General features: G+C 37.2%; 1 protein-coding gene across 3 annotated transcripts in view; it reads right to left on the bottom strand.

Annotated features, from left to right (window-relative positions):
• The window catches only part of ZCCHC7 (zinc finger CCHC-type containing 7), a 248,564-nt gene that overhangs the window by 35,302 nt on the left and 195,451 nt on the right, over positions 1-17,811 (bottom strand). The window lies entirely within an intron of this gene.

Here is a 17,811-nt window from a genome sequence, read left to right as displayed (position 1 = left end):
GGTTACCTCAAGCACCCATATTTCCATTAAAATTTTTTTTTCACATCAGAGAATCACAAATCTTTCTGGAGATATCTTGATTGTGATTCTGGACTACTGTAACGTAAGTTAATTTTACAAATAGTTGATAATGTTTGTAGTATGCCTGCTGGTTGTTAGCTAAAGGTAAACAATACGATAGCCAGTAAAATGAAGCACGATAACGTAGCGGCTAAAATCAGTGACTCTAGAGCCAAAATGGCTGGATTCAAATCCTGACTCCACTATTTACTATCTTGGGCAAGTTATACATCTCTATGTCTCTTTTCTCACTAATAAAATGGGGATAACAGTACCTCTTCAAAGGGCTGTTATGATGGTTAAAGAGTTGGTTAAGTATAAAGTCCTTAGAACAATGCCTGCTACGTAGCAAACACTCAACTGTATTAATTACTGTTATGATGACGACAATCTGGCACTCTCCATTCTTCTGATGCAAAAACTGATCATGGGGAAATGGCATCAATGAGGTAGCTGAAATAAGGGAAATCTATTGCAAAACAGTCAACTCTCAGATGTGACCAAACTTAAGAGAATGCAAAAACTCACCATTTAAGTGAGCTGTTGATATAGATAATGACAGTGAGAAAAAAAGATCCAAAAGAAAAGGACAAATGAAAAATACAGATTTTGTCAGGATATAGCTGCTTGTAGCTACCTTCTTTGTAGAAAGAATTCAGAAACATTGATTAGCAACTACTGTACCATGTGCAATGTACCTATTTTTGCATTTAACTGAGGCGCACTCATTCAGTAATGCTTAGTTGTTCAAAAATACACAGCAAAGAATATGTGATCAGAAATCTGATTGCAGATATAATAGTTAAATTTTGAAATAAAAAAACCAAAATATCTTGATCACTGGTGAAAAACAAAAGTATCCCATGCCACTGTCAAAGTTTATTATCTTTCTTCAGTTTACTCAAGTTTACTTCCTTTTTACCACAAGGTTTAAATAATAACAACAATCTCAGTGTCCTTACTAGCCGTTCTCTCTTGCCCTTCTTGTAACAGCTAGACAGCTACCACCTATAGGCTGAGAAAGTGACTATCAGGAAAGAGAAACTTGGAGGGATAGAGCCCTATAATTTGGGGAATCTATCTAGCCATTTTAGTAGTGAATACATAATCCATGTACACAAGTGAAGAAGTCTTATTTCCTGCTCTCTAGCATCTTAATTCTCTCTTTTTATAGCTTTTGGCACACTCAGATCTCTCCCTGTTTCTAAAAAAATCCCAAACATCTTCTGAACAACAATTAAAACTCCAGCTGATTTCATTGTCTCTTTGGTATTGGTGCTGACATTCTGAGATAACTGTGAACTAGTTCTCATACCTTCTATACCACACTGCTTCCCTAAGCCCACTAGCAGGTACCAGAAGTTCTAAACTAGATTCAGAAGAGATAAAGTAAAGGTAAAATAATTTTAAAATGGGAGTTGAGAACTTTTATTTATAAACCAATTACACAAAGTCCATCATAAGTAACAAATATGTAGTAGAACAAATCATTTAAAACTAAGAAAAGTTTTCCTGATTCATCTTAACCAACTACATTAAACTCCTTTTATTTATAATTATTCCCTGATATCCAGTTCTACTTCTCTAATTCTCATGGGATTCTCCTGGGGAAATTTCCTTTTCATCCTCTCCCAAGAATCTTATCCAGGATATGTCAGGGATACAAGTAATCACCTTTAGGTCCAAAGTTGTGCTGATACTATAGTAACTTCAGTCTAAAAACTTGTCCTTTTTTTTTTTTTTTAAAAGAATAACAATAAATATTACAAAAGTAATGCATATTCATTATAAAGACAGAAAATACAAATAAACAAAAAATAAAAGTCACCTATAATACTACCACCTGAAATAACTATTGCAAACATTTCAGAATATTTTATTCCAAACTTTCTTTTATATACAAAAAACAATTGAAAAACAAAATTTAAAAAAACAATACCATTTGCCACAGTTCCAAGAAAAATGAAGTACTTAGGTATAAATCTAAGTATGTAGAGAATGTATACACTGATTACAAAACTCTGGTAAGAGAAACTAAAGACCTAAGTAAATGGAGACACATACTATGTTCATGGATTGAAGACTCAAAATATTAGAGTCAATTCTCTCCATAGTGATCAACAGACTGAACACAGTACCAATTGAAGTCCCATCAAGACTTTTTTGTAGGTACATGCGACTTATTCTAAAACTTAGATGGAAAAAGAAAGGAACTAGAACAGCTAAAGTCATTTTATAAAATAATAACAAAGTTTAAGAAATCACACTATCTGATTTTAATACTTACTACAAAGCCATAATATTATAAGACAGTGTAATATTGATGAGGTGAACAGATACTTAAATCAATGCAACAGAACAGACTACAGAAATGAATCCACAGATGTGGCCATTTAATCTTTGACAAAGAGGTAAAAGCAACTCACTGCAAAAAGGATAGTCTTTTCAACAAATGGTGATGAACAACTGATCATCCATGTGTAAAGAAAATGAACCAACCTCACACTTTATACAAAGATGAACTCAAAATGGATCACAGATCTGAATATAAAACATAAAACAATAAACATTTTGGGATAATATACAGGAGAAATCTTTGTTAACTGCAGTTGGATAGAGTTCTTAGAAAGTACATCAAAAGCACAATCCATAAAAGAAAAAACATTGATAAACTGGATTTCACCAAATTTAAAAACTACTGCTCTGCCAAAGACTACCAAGAGAATAAAAAGATAAGCTACAGATTGGGAGAAAATGTATGGACATCACATATCTAAAAAACCCCTTATCCAAAATACAGAAAAAACTCTCAAAACACAATCAGAAAATAAACACAATAACTAAAAACTAGGAAAGGATCTGGACACTTCACCACAAAGGATAAAAGGATAGCAAATAAGCACATGAAAGGATATTCAACGTTTTTAGCCATTAGGCAAATGCAAACTAAAACAACAAGACAGATACTACACAACTATTAGAATGGCTAAAATAAAAAATGCTGACAATATCAAAGGCTGATGAGGATACAGAGCAATTGGACTTCTCACTTTGCTAGTAGGAATACAAAATGGTTCAGCCACTCTGGAAAACAATATGGCAGTTTCTTGGAAAGTTAAACATACATAGGACCAGCAATCTCCAACCTGGAAATTTACCCCAAAGGAATGAAAACTATGTTCACACAAAAGACTATAAACAAATATCCATAGCACCCTTATTTGTAATAGTCAGAAACTATAAACAACCCAAATGTTCCTCAATGGATATAAATGGATAAACAAACTATAATACATCCATACAATGGACTACTACGAAGGAAATAAACTATTGACACATGGAACAACTCAGATGAATCTCCAAGATACCATGTAAGTGAAAGAAGCTAGTCTCAAAACTTTACAATCCTATGACTCCATTTACATGACACTCTTGAAAAAACAAAACTATAGTAATGGAGAACAAATTAATGGCCAGAAGTAATGGATGAGGGGAGGGTGTGACTATACAGAGATAGCAAGAGGGAGTTTTTTGAGGGTGATGAAACTATCCTGTATCCTGATTGTGGTGGAGTTTACATGAATCCATACATATTCATATAACTGAACACCAAAAGAAAAAAAAGTCAATTTTACTATTAAAAAAAGAAGAATGGGATGTCTGGCTGGCTGTCAGTAGAGTATGTGACTCTTGATCTCGGGGTTATAAATTTGAGCCCCATGTTGGGTGTGGAGATTACTTAAAAATATAATCTTAAAAAAAAAAAAAAAAAGACTGAACATAGGCTAGATTGGTTACTGACGATACTATTCTTAAAATGTTTTAGGCAGTAATAGAGTACTGTACATTACATATCAAGGTAAAAAATTACAAAATGAATATATATTCACTATAAAAATATAAAGAATAGTGAGGTACCTGGGTGGCACAGTTGGTTGAGCGTCCAACTCTTGGTTTTGGCTCAGGTCATGATCTCAGGGTCAAGAGACTAAGCCCTTGAGCCCACTCTGCTCAGGGTAGAATCTGCTTTGGAACTCCCTCTCCCTTGGCCCCTCCCCACCATGCTCTCTCACTCTCTTTCTCTAAAATAAATAAATAAAAATCTTTATATATATAGAATAGAAATAAAAAAATTCTTCTATAATTCTTGACATAACCATAGTAAACATTTTGGAATACTTCATTCCAAATTATTTTCCATGCAAATCTATATACATATATAAATATGTTTATTTGTATGGAAACAGGATTATATTTCATATACTGTTTTGTAATTTATGCTTTTCACTTAATGTACTGGTAACTTTATATTCCAATATTCATTTTTATATTTTAAATTTTTTAAAAAAATTTATTTTATTATTTATTTTGGGGGGCAGAAGGAGAGAGAGTCTCAAGCAGACTCTGTGCCGAGTGTGGAGCTGGATGTGGGGCGCAATATAATGACCCTGAGATCATGACCTGAGCCAAAATCAAGAGTCCGATGCTTAACCAACTGCATCACTCAGGCGCCCGTTATACCATTTTTTATTTATTTATTTTTACATCATTTCTTAAATAGCTGAAGAGCATTCCATTATATGGGATGTACTGTAAGTTACTTAAATGAGCTAGAATGTTAAATTTTTGAGTTGCTTCTAATTTTCATTATTGTAAACAATTCTGAGATGAACATTCTTATAGATATATCTTTGCCAACATCCATCACTGAATTCCAGAAAGGTTATCCAAATGTACTTCTGTATCCAGCACAACTTCTCTAACATTATTACTATTATGGAGACATTTTTCTTTCTTCCTATTAATTTGTAAGAGATTTTTCTACATTATAGAAATCACGCATTTTATAAAAATCTTTCCCAAGTTGTGGTCTGTCATTTAATTTTATTAATGGTCTCTTTGGATGGACATTTTTTTAAAGTTAAATCTATTCACCCTTTTCCTTCATGGTTTCTGAAATTGGTGTCTTTGTTTTCTTTTTTTTTTTTTTTTTTAAAGATTTTATTTATTTATTTGACAGAGAGAGAGCACAAGTAGGCAGAGCGGCAGGCAGAGGGAGAGGGAGAAGCAGGCTTCCCGCTGAGCAGGGAGCCCGATGTGGGACTTGATCCCAGGACCCTGGGATCATGACCTGAGCCGAAGGCAGACGCTTAACGACTGAGCCACCCAGGCGCCCCATTTAATCCATTTATTTATTGTGATAACTGATAGGTCTGGTTCTATTTTTATCCTCATACTTGTATTTTTTTATGCATTCTTGCTGTTTCCATTTTTCCTATCACTTGTTATATTGTTTCTTTTGCCTCATTTTTAATTAGTAATCTAAAATTTATATGGCTTATTTTTCTTCTTGTAATTAAAACAAACTTCATTTTACTGGAATTATCTATGATTCACCTTATAGTTTTCAAATTACATTTTTTAAAGAATTTTTCCTAAAATTAAGTTTAAAAACAGATCAATAGGAAGTATTCATACACACACCTTACACCTTCCTGGTTTCAGTGTTCATTGCTGCTAATTTTATTCTGACTTTTCCAATAAATTCACAAATGAACAACAGCTTGGCCATGTCATCTATTTTTCTCAGGATGTTCTACCCTCTAGGGATTTCTCTACTGCCTTCTGGCATTTAGTATTGCACAGGAGAAGTTTGATGCAAGCTTGATGTTGTGTGTGTGTGTGTGTGTGTGTGTGTACATGTAATGTGGTTTTTTTTTTCCCTGTCTGGATGTCTGTGTGATTTTCATTTGTTTGACATTCAGACAGTTCACTAGCATATGTCTAGATGTGGGACTTTTTTCTCTCTCCTACTGGGTGCATGCTCTCTTAATCAGAATTTTTGTTCATTTTGTTTTGGGTCACTTCTCCTCTATTCACAACATGAAAATGAACTGTGATTTTCTCAATTTTCCTCCTATATCTTATAATGAATTTATTTCATTTGGGGTCATCTTTGATTCCTTTTTTTAATCTACCAGTTCTTCATATATGCCTTCTATGAGCCCATCCAAAAAAAAATTTTTTTTTTTAAAAAGAGAGACTTATGTCAATCCAGCTAGTATTAGGAACTGAGGTGGTATCTGCCAAGGACTGTATAGGTCTCTGACAAACTTCACAGAAAAATTTAGTTTTCTCAGAGGTCTGGTTTGTGAGGAACAGAGAAGGAGTTTTAATTATAAAGATCTGCAAAGTACAGATGGTTTATCCCACTGAAAATTGTTACCTACTTCATTAAAAGACCATTCCTGTTGTCCCAGATTCTTATAAATGTATCAAGGTAAAGGTTATGTATAAGCATCCCTCCAACAGGTGAAGTAGTGGTAGGTGCTGGGGTTGATGAGGTGGGTAAGAAAGAAGGGTTTAGAAGCGAGACACTACAGTTTACTTCATTATTGATTCCTGTGTAAAAGATCACTGGCTAAGGAAAAAATAATAAAAATTTAGAATAACACTTCATGAGGTAATTAATTTAAAAGTTGAGTCTTGTCTTCTTATATATCTGAAACTCCCCCAATACAATGATTAGTGTTCTCAGGGTGAATAACTTTCCTTTAGTATCTATGACTACAGAGAGAATTATTTTAACATTATATAACTAAAAGTTCAATTAGCTCATAATATTTTATTACAGAATTTTCTTGAGTTCCTGAAATTCTTAAATAGCATTTTATTAAAGCAATAATCATTAGAAGGCTGTACAACATGGCAAAATCACACTTGTTACTGAACTGAAATCTTGTAGAAATCATAATCTGTTTGTAAACAAAGGAAACAATACAATAAAAAGACAAAGGCAAAGCTAATCATGTCTCCTAGCCCTCTACCAATCTATTATCAGTCAGCTGAGGAAATCCAATGTTAGCAGCCTACTAGCTTGGTATGCATTCTTCTATCCCATTTATTTTTGTTCATAAAGATATATATATATACACACACACACACAAGCACGAAAATAGATTATAATAGAGCTCATTTTAAAAAACTTTTTTTTTTTTTTTAATAATCTCTACACTCAACATGGAGCTCAAACTCATGGCCCTGAGGTCAAGAGTCACGTGCTCCACCAACTGAGCCAGCTAGGCACCCCTCATTTTGTTTTTACTGAAATAGAATCATTCTATAGACAACTGTAAATTTTCTTTTTCTTTTTTTTTTAGATTTTTTATTTATTTGTGTGAGAGAGAATGAGAGACAGAGAGCATGAGAGGGAGGAGGGTCAGAGAGAAGCAGACTCCCTGCTGAGCAGGGAGCCCGATGTGGGACTCGATCCCGGGACTCCAGGATCATGACCTGAGCCGAAGGCAGTCGCTTAACCAACTGAGCCACCCAGGCACCCTAGACATCTGTAAATTTTCAAGAGGAAATGTGTGTACCTCTTAAATGGAATACCTAAGTAATTTAATTAGTATATAATTGAAGAAAACAGTGTTGACTTTAAGATGAGTAAACTGGCAAGGATAGATGTCCATAATTAAATCTGAATACTTTCACAGGTTTAAAATCATTCTCTGTTGCTGTATTTTTCTTCACTACGGACAGTTTGAGGGAGATTATTAGAACTCAGACAGAAAACGTATGAGGGGCACCTGGGTGACTTGAGTTGGTTAAACGTCTGACTTTGACTCAGGTTGTAATCCTGGGGTCCTGGTATTTAGCCCCGTGTCAGGTTCCATGCTCAGAGGGGAGGCTGCTTCTTCCTCTCCCCACCCACCCCCACCTCATGTGCGCTCTCCCTCTCAAATAAATAAAACCTTAAAAAAAAAGAAAAAGAAAACTATGAGATTTATAAAGTCCAGGGGAGTTGACCTTAGTCTGTAATGCTTAGTAAATAAAATTTTTAGCCTTCCAGGTGTTAATGAGAATCTGATTTCCTTAATGTCACTCCCCAAACTCATAGCTTAGATAACTATGTCCCCGAATTTGCCCTTATTGGGACGCCTGGGTGGCTCAGTAGTTAAGCGTCTGCCTTGGACTCAGGTCATGATCCCAGGGTCCTGGGATTGAGCCCCGCATTGGGCTTCCTGCTCAGCGGGACGCTTACTTCTCCCTCTCCCACTCCCCTTGCTTGTGTTCCCCCTCTTTTGCTGTCTCTCTGTGTCTGTCAAATAAATAAATAAAATCTTAAAAAAAAAAAAAAAAAAGAATTTGCCCTTATTATTGGATCTAACAGTCAAATTCAAGTCCAAGTCTACATGGGCTTTTATACTTGGACTGAAAATTAAAAAGAAAAGAAAAGAAAAGAAAGGAAAAGAAAAGAAAAGAAAAGAAAAGAAAAGAAAAGAAAAGAAAAGAAAAGGTGAGGGGTATAATGAGTTTGAAATTTAACAAAATTCCCAGTGGTCTGCTGCTGTATTTCTCAAAGACTCGGGTCTCCCAATGTGACTGCACTGAAAAGTTCATACCTAAGTCCCATAAAATTCTCAATGAAAATCTAAAGTTTATTTATCCCTTTAATTTTTAGGGCTGTTAATTTTGGTAAATAGACTATAAGGGGACAATCCTTCCCCTCTTTTGGTGGAAGTTACGTGTCTGGAGAAAGGGAACTATCTCTATCCTCTACAAACTTATTCTTATAACTTCAATAAAGAAAATGTAAACCTGCTCTCAATCTGCTAGGTCTACTGAAAGTGACTAGTGCTACAGGGAGAGTTGAGGAGACTGGAGGAAATTGTCAGGTTAGTCACAGATGACTAGAAAGAATACCATTTACTACAATTTCAAAATAAGGACTGGTTTCTCCTTCAAACTGTAACCATGCTAAATTACATACCTTCAGTTAAAACTGTCTACCCTCTAAGGTTATTTCCATAAGCTTTTTACATATATATATATATATATATATATAACACCATGAAAAGTTTCAGATATTCATTTATTAGGTGGTTTGGGAACAGTTCCAATGAATTATTAATTACTAATTCTGGGATTTACTCCCTGAACAACGAACACATATGAATTTTCACTAATATTATCATGAGTTTTGCATATACCAATCAAGAGGATAAGAGACCTCCAAGCACAGAATCTACTTAACTTCCTTGGGGGGTATTCTGGTCTCTGAGGTAAATAAGCATTTTATAAGCCTATTCAACTTATTTTTTATTAAGCAAATCAATCAATCCTAGTCATGACCCTTGCTCTAATATTGTGTTTAAACGACATGAAAATGTGGTAAAAAGCAAGAGAAATAAAGTATTCTAGCCCAAGTCATATCTTCTTTTCTTTATTCTAAAAAGTGAAAGAAATATTCTAATCCAAGTCATACTTTCTTTTTTTTTTTTTTTTTTCCCAAGTCATACTTTCTTTTCTTTACTCTCAAAAGTTGTGATGTTTAGGTGTCAGCAGACTACATATTTATGTGAACATATTTATCAATTTATTACAATGATACACTTGTTATGTTGACTTCAATTAAGTTCAGCAGGAAAATTAGTTTATGATTATTTGAATTGTAAAAGGTTATCAGAATGTTAGTTTTATTTTTCCTTTCCTCAAATTTGTCTTTTTAAGGTACTGAAAAAGATGATACAGTATATTCCATCACAAAGTTATAGATTTTTCCATATGAAAGCTGATGGTTGACAAACCAAAAACACAGGACTGCATCAATACCTATAATACTGGTTTAAAATGGAGATATTAAAGAAAATCACTAAAGAAAATACTAAAGAAGTAGAACTGGCTACTTGAGGTAGTGGGGGGGGAACAAGAAAAAGAATTTCCTTTGCCTTGGATATTTCATTTTATTTTATGCATACTATAGGTATTACAGGTTTTGGAAAACCTGTTAAAACTTGACTTCAAATATTATTGAGAGATGCCTACCTCTTGATGAGTCAAGCTGAGAATTTCCAAGCCTGTATATCAATGCGCAGGATCTGACAACTTTCACAAGCATGACTGGATGGTAGGTAAGTGGGGTCTGTTGCCCCTAATTCACTAATTTGCTTATTAATCCTACAGGTGAGGTACTCCACTAGAAGCTGGAGATACAGCATCGAACATGTCTGAAAACAGACATGGAGCTTACATTCTAATTAGGGGAGACAGAAAAATACACAGATTGTCCAATATAACTGTTAGGGAGGAAAACGAAGCAGGGAAGAAGGGCAGGGAATGTTGGAGGTGCTGTTTTAATTACGGTGGTCAGGGAAGCCCTCTCTAAAAAGGAGACATACATGAGTAAAGGCATGAAGGAGATGAATCATTGTGGATACCCCGATACCCAGCAGACAGAACAGCAGGTAGAGGGAAGAAAATGTTTGGTCTTTTAAGGAACAGCAAGGAGACCAGGTGGAGTAAGCAAGGGATTACTGTAGGAGATGTGGTCAAGAAGCCAGATCACATATGGCCTTGCTGGTGAGTCTAAGGACTGTAGCTTTTACTCTGGGGGAGATGCAAAGTCATATCTGAGGATTTGGGATAGAGGACTGATATAATCTGAGTTATGTTTAAAAAGGATTACTCTGGGGCTGGCCAAGTCAGTAGAGAGCATGCAACTCTTGACCTTGGGGTTGTAAATTCAAGCCCCCCATTGGGTGTAGAGATTAACTCAAAATAAAATCTTTAGGGGTCCCTGGGTGGCTCAGTCAGTTGAGCATCTGACTCTTGGTTTTGGCTCAGGTCATGATCTCAGGATTGTGAGGCCGAGCCCCAGGTCGGGCTCTGTGCTGGGCATGGAGCCTGCTTAAGATTCTCTCTCTCTCTCTCCCTTTGTCCCTACCCCCCCCCCAAAATAAAATAAAATCTTTATAAATAAATAAATAAATAGATAGATAGATAGATAGGATTACTCTAGCCAGCTACTGAAAACTGAATATAAAGGGGAAAGGAAGCAGGGAACCAGTTCAGGAAGCTATTAGAATAATCCAGGCAGGGGCGCCTGGGTGGCTCAGTCAGTTGAGTGGCCGCCTTCAGCTCAGGTCATGATTCCGGGGTCCTGGGAACGAGTCCCGCGTAGGGCTCCTTGCTCAGTGGGGAATCTGCTTCTCCCTCTCCCTCAGCCTCTCCCCGCCCTGCTCATCCTCTCTCTCTCTCATGCTCTCTCAATAAATAAAATCTTTTTTTTTTTTTTTAAAGATTTTATTTATTTATTTGACAAAGAGAGACACAGGGAGAGAGAGAACAGAAGCAGGGGGGGTGGGGGAGGGAGAAGCAGGTTCTCCACGGAGCAGGGAGCCTGATGCGGGGCTCGATCCCAGGACCCTAGGATCATGACCTGAGCTGAAGGCAGTCGCTTAACTGACTGAGTCACCCAGGCGCCCCTAAATAAAATCTTAAAAAAAAAAAAAAAAAAAGAAAAGAATAATCCAGGCAGTAGATGCTCGCTTATGCTTATGTTAGGGGGATAGTGATAGAAATGATGAGAAGTGGTCAGGTTCTGTATTATGCTGTGAATCATTCTTTCCAGGGTTAAAGCAATGCATTAAATTATGATACAACAGAAAACTGGCTCTCCATGAGTGGAAGAGATATGCAATCAGAAAGGAGAAATAGTCCAGGAATGTGCTATATATTTCCTTCCTCAATCTGCACTGTCTTTGAATGTAAGAGCAGGAAGGCAAGCAAACAAGTGCTCAGAAAATACTGACCCTTGTGTATGTTTCAAGCCATATGATTACAGGAAAACTCACTTAGCCTGGATCATGAGCTCCTATGGCACTGATATTTCCAGAGACAGGTGACATGTTATTATAGGCATAGCTTCTTGGCTCCCTCCTATGGTCTGTGTAATTTTTTATACTTTCTAGATATCTATTACTTGCAAGTCACCAAGCTTAGTCTTCTGATATTCTCTCATTTAATTTTCACTACCCTGGTGTACCTTCCATCACATCACTTTTTTTTTTTAAAGATTTTATTTATTTATTTTGTCAGAGAGAGAAAGAGAGAGCGCACAAGCAGGGGGAGCTGCATGCAGAGGCAGAAGGAGAAGCAGGCTCCCCACTAAGCAAGAAGCCCGATGTGGGACTTGATCCCAGGACTCTGGGATCTATGACCTGAGCCGAAGGCAGAGACTCAACCAACTGAGTCACCCAGTTGCCCCCATCACATCACTTTTACACTGTTCTTTCCCATGTCTGCCTTATACTCTGAGCTACTCGAAGGCAGGGACCATGTCTTACTCATCTTTACTTCTTTAGTACTTGGAATATTGCCTGGCATATAGTAGGCAATCAGCAAATTTTTGATAAACAAATATAAAAAGTGTATTTGGGTGATTCAAGAGTGGAGATGTTTTTGAACAAAAGTAGAACTAATCACTATTATACAAAACAAAATATCTGAATTAAGGAAGTCTTTAATTTCAAAACTTGGCTCAATTATTGAGCTCAATAATTGTGTTTCAGCCAGTCTTATTTCTGGCCAGTAGTATCTCAATAAGACTAGGGAAAGGATAAGAGGCAAAAGGCATATGAATACCATTCTGTGTTCCTTGGAGTTGATAAAAATAAATGCCCTTTTCTTAAATAATTACCTGGACAAAAACAATATTCAATAACTGTTCACTCTTTATATGAAGAGTATGAAGTGATAACTCTAAGATACTTGTACTAGGTACTTTACATTTCCTACTGGAAATCCCCAAGATTAAACTAACCTTTAAAAAAAAAATCACATTGGGGGTGCCTGAGTGGCTCAGTCAGTTAAGTGTTTGCCTTTGGCTCAGGTCATGATCCCAGGGTTCTGGGATCAAAAAAATCACATTGGGGGTGCCTGGGTGGTTCAGTCAGTTAAGTGTTTCCCTTTGGCTCAGGTCATGATCCCAGGGTCCTGGGATCAAGCCCCTCATCCGGCTCCCTTCTGAGGGGGGAGCCTGCTTCTCCCTCTGCCCTGCTCCTGCTCGTGCCTTCTCTCTCTCTCTCAAATAAACAAAATCTTTAAAAAAAAAAAAAAAATCACATTAGGGCATCTGGGTGGCTTAGTTCGTTGGGTGGCTGGCTCTTGATTTTGGCTCAAGTCATGATCTTGGGGTCGTGGGATCGAGCCCAGCATCAGGCTCTGTGCTCAGCACAGAATCTGCTTGTCTCTCTTCCTGCCCTCCCCCCCCAACCCAATAAATAATTAAATAAAATCTTATTAAAAAAATCACCAAAATTAAACAGATACTAATTTTCCATTTTATGTATATATTTCTTGAAGAAACATTTACAGACCACTAATATCTGTGAAAACCTACACAGTTTATACTGAGTTCTCAAAGAAACTTTTGAGCTGCTAAAATTTAGTATAGTGCTGATATTTAAGAGAGCATGTTCTCACAGCATCAAATGTTTAAAGAAGGGAGTCAAGTGAAATATGTCCTATGAGTTATTTTCTCCCATTGCATTTAAAGTCTGACTTGAAGGAGTGACTCAAGCGCTGAGCTTTCTACTAGTGGATGGTATTTGATTCTTGTGCATGATGGTTAAAGGAATTATGGCTAGCAGGGATTGGGAAAGAAAAATAAGGAGGGGATTTGAGAAAAAAATTGCTGAAGGAAGAAAATTTAGGATGTTTAGGTTTCAATTATACCTAACGCTGATGAACTCAGTCACACTTTAAAGAAAAAGGGTGACAATTTCAACAATCAGTAAAGACTGCTGAGGCCAGGATGGTCTCTTGTTCTTTGTACAAGCACAGTTCTCTGGTACCGCAGACGTGGTTCTCTGGCTGAAAATCAATATTGTATGCTACTCTGCTGATCCTTAGAAGTTGTTTGGGGATGCCTGGGTGGCTCAGTCGGTTAAGAGGCTGCCTTCGGCTCAGGTCATGATCCCAGGATCCTGGGATCAAGTCCCACATCGGGCTCCTTGCTCGGTGGGGAGCCTGCTTCTCCCTCTGCCTGCCTCTCCCCCTACTTGTGTTCTGTCTCTCTGACAAATAAATAAATAAAATCTCTAAAAAAAAGAAGTTGTTTAAAGAGCTGAAAACTTAAACCATCATTTATTTTTATTTGGAAATTTTTTTCATCTGTTTTTATAAATACTGGTATTTTAAATATAACATTTGCAGGTTTAAGACAGAAACTTGAGAGATCTGAGCAGGAGTTAGACTGACAACTCCTAGAATGTTAGTAGGTGAGCTTCCTCCATGTACATTTATGAAGTATAGCATCACTTTTTTTTTTTTTTAAAGATTTTATTTATTCATTTGAGAGAGAATGAGATAGAGAGAGAGCATGAGAGGGGGGAGGGTCAGAGGGAGAAGCAGACTCCCTGCCGAGCAGGGAGCCCGATGCGGGACTCGATCCAGGGACTCCAGGATCATGACCTGAGCCGAAGGCAGTCGCTTAACCAACTGAGCCACCCAGGCGCCCAGTATAGCATCACTTTAACTTTGAGATGTTGGGAAAAGCTGAAGCTTACAATGTCTAAGTTTTTTTCTTCTTTTTTTAAAAAAAATTTACTTGTTTGCAAGAAAGAGAGAGAGAGCATGAACAGGAGGGGCAGAGGGAGAAGAAGAGAGAATTGCAAGCAGACTCCCGTGCTGAGCGTGGAGCCGGACACAAGGCTCGATCTCGCGACTTGAGCTGAAACCATGAGTGGGACGTTTAACTAACTGCACCACCCAGGCGCCCCTCAGTTTTCTTATTTGTAAAATTGGAACATTACACAGTATCTATCATATGGTAGTTGTGAGGATTACATAAATGACACAATCACAAATATCGACAGAACACCCATTATGTGCTGAGGATACAGCAGTGAACAAAGCACTCCCCCTTCCTAGTTAGTGATGCATCTAGCACAGTGCTTGAAACACTAAGTAATTAACTATAGCTATTATTATCTGGGAAATGTCAGATATACCTTACAGAATGGGATTATGTGTGCAAGATGTGCTCACACAGTTTAAAATTTTCTGTATATTTAAGGGGCGCCTGGGTGGTTGAGTTGGTTGACTCCTGATTTTGGCCCCGTCATGATCTCAGGGGCTGTGAGTGAGATCGAGCCTGCGTTCAGCTCTATGCTCAGTGGGAAGTCTACTTCTCTCCTTCTCCCTCCCACATGCACTCTCTCTCTCTCTCTCTGAAATATTTTTAAAAAATAAAAACTAAAATTTTCTGTATATTTAAAAAATTGTTGACAAGAGGAGAGAATCTGTAGCAGACTCAGAATTGGAATTCTTTCCAAACTGCAGATTCTTTTCCTTTGGAAGGTTATCAATGATACAGGTTTTCTATCCTTTACATTGTAAAACTCTGGAATTTGAACCAAATTACTTTTATGCAGTAGTTAACGTATAAGGCTTTTTCCCAAGCAGAGTTCAGGAAAAGTCTTTCATTACAGCAAGAATATGAATATGACTCATCAGTTTTCATTACAGATTCTCTTTGAACATATAACTGGTACTCTGGCATGACAGAGATCAGTGCTGTGGCTACAGGGATGTATAAAATAAATGGAAGTTTCTTAATGTCTTTAACTGATAAGAAGGTAGGGCATCTATAATTACCCAGGTCTTCAGTAATCCTTTGTGAACGAATAACAAGTCCAGCAGGTGGGAAGATGAAAATGACAAAGAAGGGAGAACAGTACTGTCAGAGGTATGGGCCTTAAATAAGCTGAAAGTATCTACATAAAGAGGGAGGAGTAATGACTTAGAAGCAGCCACAGTGAGTGAGAAAGAGTTTAATCCTACTCAACCTAATTCAGATATGTGAGTCAAGAAAGAATGAACAGCAAGCATTTGAGAGGGTTGCAGGGGAAACACTGTTTTCTGTGGAGGACCAGGTTTCAAGACAAATTTAAAGCATGTATGGGACTGGATGAATAGTTCCAGCAACCTAAGGCAAGAATGACTCTGCTTCCACGTGAATCCTCATGAAGAGCTTCTGGGATGGTGGAAGGACTATAAGCTTCTTCAGATGGAGTCAGTGAAGTCCAGGTTTGATTGGGCTCCAAGGGAATCTTATACAAGGTGGGCAGTCTAGAAAAAGATCAATTAGCGTCCAGAACCTTCACCATGTAATTACAAAAAACCCCAACAGTTAGATCTTGGCAGATTTAGGGGAAAGGGTGCTGCCTTCTCTGAAGTCAGCCATAGCCTAACCCTATCTTAAAAACTTACATTCACTGGGGTTATTAATCCTCAAGGCCATTTTAGATAAAGAGTTTAACATACATTCGAGGCCAAAATTAAGCAGTTAAGCAGAATGGACTACAGATTTAATTCACAGCTGATTATATAACCTTTTACAAATCATTCTTAACTGTTCTTAACTACATTTTCTTATGAAAAAAAAATGCTCATAATAATGTCTGAGATCCTTCTGTTATCACAGGCAAATAAGACCATATTTGTAAGAGCTTTTCAGAAGAAAGGAGTAAAGAAATATGCTATTAAATGTAACTGCCAAACTAGAAAATCTGCCAAAAAAAATTATAATTGACAACGTAATGCAGAGAACAGTAGTATAAAACTAAGCCAACTTAGGATTTTTACTTTTAAGACAGTAAATATTAAAAAGTAAGTTTAAGCTACTTTAAAAAAAAAAGATTTTATTTATTTATTTGGGAGAGAGTGAGAGAGAGATCGAGCTAGCGTGAGCGGGGGGGGGGGGGGGGCGCGCGGGGTGGGGCAGAGGCAGAGAATCTCAAGCAGACTCTGTGCTGAGCCCAGAGCCCAATGCAAGGCTTGATTTCACAACCCAGAGATCATGACCTGAGCCAAAACGAAGAGTTGGATGCTTAACCGACTGAGCCACCCAGACGCCCCAAACTACTTTTTTTTTTAAAAAGATTTTATTTTTTTTGAGTAATCTCTACACCCATCATGGGGCTTGAACACACAACCCCAAGATCAAGAGTCACATGTTCTACCAACTGAGCCAGCCAGGTGCCCCAATTTAAGCTACTTTGGAAAGAAAGAACAACTTCTATCTCCACACCTAGTCTTGAGAATCACATTCAATGTCACTAGTGGCGTAAGAAATACAAATAAAAACAATAAGATATCATTTTCTCCTTATCTGATTGGCCAAAATTTTAAAAGATCGATTATAGCGTTCAGAGCACTCTTTTTTTTTGGGGGGGGAGGAGATTTTATTTATGTATTTAAGAGAGTGTGCTCCAGAGGGAGCACGAGCAGAGGGAGAGAGAGAGAAGCAGACTCCCTGCTGAGCAGGGAGCCCTACAGGGCTTAATCCTAGGACCCTGAGACCATGACCTGAGCCAAAGGCAGAAGCATAACCAACTAAGCCCCTCAGGTGCCCCTGTTGAGAGCACTCTTAAACACATTTGGCAGGCGGATATATTAGTACTATTTATTTATTTAAGGTTTTATTTTTAAGTAATCTCTACACCCAACATGGGGCTTTAACTTACAACCCCCGAGATCAAGAGTTGCATGCTCTACTGACTGAGCCAGTCAAGTGCCCCCACTGGTACCACCTTTTAGAAGAGCAACTGGACAATATTTATCCAGATATAAATGTATATATCTTTTAATTACACAATCCCACTTAGAATCTGACTTACTGAAATAATCTTACACACACACACATAAAGATATTTATTGTAGCACTGTCTGCTTTAAAAAATGGGCTGTAACTATAAATCTAGATGTATTGGTAGAGAAATTGCTGGGTAAACTGGTACATCCATACAGTGGAATAAAAGTTAGCCTTTGACAGGTAGATATGAGCTAATGCAGAGATATACATTCATAAGGAATTAAGCAGAAAAAAGTCAAATTGTAGAACAATGTATAGACAGTGACCTTATTTTTTATTTGTTTAAAAAGACACTCTAAAAATTATAATCA

Source organism: Halichoerus grypus, chromosome 14 (genome assembly GCF_964656455.1).
Source record: "Halichoerus grypus chromosome 14, mHalGry1.hap1.1, whole genome shotgun sequence".
NCBI lineage: Eukaryota > Metazoa > Chordata > Mammalia > Carnivora > Phocidae > Halichoerus > Halichoerus grypus.
The sequence above is the reverse complement of the archived record's forward strand: the minus strand, read 5'-3'. Positions and strand labels throughout refer to the sequence as shown.